The sequence below is a fragment of the Gossypium hirsutum genome, chromosome A08 (genome assembly GCF_007990345.1).
Source record: "Gossypium hirsutum isolate 1008001.06 chromosome A08, Gossypium_hirsutum_v2.1, whole genome shotgun sequence".
Taxonomy (NCBI): domain Eukaryota; kingdom Viridiplantae; phylum Streptophyta; class Magnoliopsida; order Malvales; family Malvaceae; genus Gossypium; species Gossypium hirsutum.
In genome coordinates, this window is record NC_053431.1 from 57,522,595 (window position 1) to 57,525,418 (window position 2,824).

Here is a 2,824-nt window from a genome sequence, read left to right on the forward strand (position 1 = left end):
TAAGGTCAAATTAGGGTTGTCACAATTCTCCCCCACTTTAAGAAATTTTCGTCCCCGAAAATCTTACCGGTAAATAGGTTTGGGTATCGTTCTTTCGTAGAGTTCTCGGTTTCCCAAGTAGCTTCTTCGATCCCGTGTTTGAGCCATAACACCTTTACTAACGGAACCCTTTTGTTTCGCAACTCTTTCACTTCACGAGCTAGGATACGAATTAGTTCTTCTTCATAACTCATATCGGATTGAATTTCAACCTCGGAGGGATTAATTATGTGCGAAGGATCAGATCTGTAACGTCGAAGCATTGAAACATGAAAAACGTTGTGAATCTTTTCGAGATCAGGGGGTAAAATCAATCTATATGCCACTGGACCAACTCGTTCAGATACTTCATACGGCCCTATGAACCTCGGACTCAGTTTGCCATTACGGCCAAATCTGAGTATCTTTTTCCAAGGTGAAGCTTTAAGAAACACTTTGTCTCCCACCTGATACTCAATATCTCTTCGTTTTAAATCCGCGTACAACTTCTGAGTCTCAAACAATCGTCATCATCAATTTGAAACTCTAATTCCCTATTCGAAACACATTCAGCCCGTTTTGCGACCAATTCATCATCGACTTTCTGAGCTTCACGAATTTGATGAATCAACAATGGTTTGGCCTTTAATTCTGCTACTAACACATTATCGGATAGAACAGACAAGTGTACATTCATTGTTCATAAAGCAAACAGTGATTTACGACTTAAAGCATCCGCAACCACATTAGCCTTTCCTGGGTGATAGTCAATGACAAGCTCATAATCTTTTAACAACTCGAGCCAACGTCTTTGTCGCAGATTCAAATCTCTTTGAGTCATCAAATATTTGAGACTTTTTTGATCCAAAAATACATGGCACTTCTCACCAAATAAGTAATGTCGCCATATTTTCAAAGCGAATACGATGGCAGCTAATTCGAGATCATGGGTTGGATAATTTTTCTCATGTGGCTTCAATTGCCTCGACGCATAAGCTACAACTCGACCTTCTTGCATCAATACACAACCCAACCCAAGTAAGGATGCATCACTGTAAATGACAAACTCTTTGCCTGATTCGGGCTGCACTAGTACTGGAGCTTCAGTCAAATAAGTTTTTAGTTGATAGAAACTTTTCGGACATTTTTCTGTCCATTCAAACTTAACATCTTTCTGAAGTAGTTTTGTCATTGGTGTGGCTATCATCGAAAAACCCTTTACAAACCGTCTGTAGTAACCGGCAAGTCCCAAAAAGCTCCGAACCTCAGTAATATTTCTCAGAGGCTTCCAGTTAAGTATGGCTGAAATTTTGCTCGGATCAACTCGAATACCCGATGCAGATACCACATGACCCAAGAAGCTAACCTCTCTTAACCAGAACTCACACTTACTGAACTTAGCATATAACTGATTATCCCGTAAAATCTGCAACACTAAGCCCAGGTGTTCAGCATGATCGGTTTCATTTCTGGAATAGACCAAAATATCATCGATAAACACAACTACAAACCGATCCAAAAACGTTCTGAAGATCCGATTCATCAAATCCATAAATACCGTAGGGGCATTAGTGAGCCCAAACGGTATCACTAAGAACTCGTAGTGACCATGTCTCGTTCTGAAAGCAATTTTGGGTATATTCGAATCTCGAATTCGCAACTGATAATAGCCCGATCTCAAATCTATCTTTGAAAACACTGAGGCTCCCTTTAGTTGATCAAACAAATCATCAATACGCGGTAACGGATATTTATTCTTTATTGTCACTTTATTCAGCTGACGATAGTCGATGCACAACCTCACAGTTCCATCCTTCTTTTTCACAAACAATACTGGTGCACCCCAAGGTGAAAAACTCGGTCGAGCAAAACCTCTATCCGTCAACTCTTGCAACTGAGTTTTCAATTCTTTCAATTCTGTTGGTGCCATACGATACAGAGCTATCGAAATTGGAGTGGTACCAGGTACTAGTTCGATGCCGAATTCAACCTCTCGAACGGGTTGTAATCCTGGTAACTCCTCAGGGAAAACATCTGAATACTCACAAACCACTGGCACTGACTCAAGTCTCTTTTCTGACTCTTTGCTATCAAGTACGTACGCAAGATATGTTTCACGTCCCTTTCTCATATATTTCTGAGCCAACATCAAAGATATTATTGCTGGCAATGCATTCAAGTTAGTAGACTCAACTTGAATTATCTCATTATTTACACATCTCAAATCAATAGTTTTTCTTTTGCAATTCACCACTGCATCATGTACGGTCAACCAATCCATACCAAGGATAACATCAAATTCATCAAACGGTAAAAGCATCAAATCGGCCGAAAAACAAGAACCTCGGATTACTAGGGGACATTTCTTACACACCTTATCAACAACACATAATGACCCAAGGGATTCGACACTCTAACAACGAACTCAGTAGACTGAACAGGTAAAGTCTTACTGGATGCTAAAGTCTCACATATATAAGAATGAGTAGAACCAGGGTCAATCAAAGCAATCACATCAGTATCAAAGAGAGTGAATGTACCGGTAATAACATCAGGCGAAGAAGCATCCTCGCGTGCACGTATAGCATAAGCTCTAGCAGGAGCACGAGCCTCAGATCTGGTGGTAACATCTCTAGATCCTCTCTGACCGCCACTAGCATTCCTCGCATTTTTAGATGGTCTACCTCGAGCAGTAGTAGCACCCGGTTTCCCACTCTGATTTACATTCTGTTCAGACAGTCTTGGGCAATCCTTGATAAAGTGGTCAGCTGATCCGCACTTATAACAGGAGCGGTCATGGAATCTA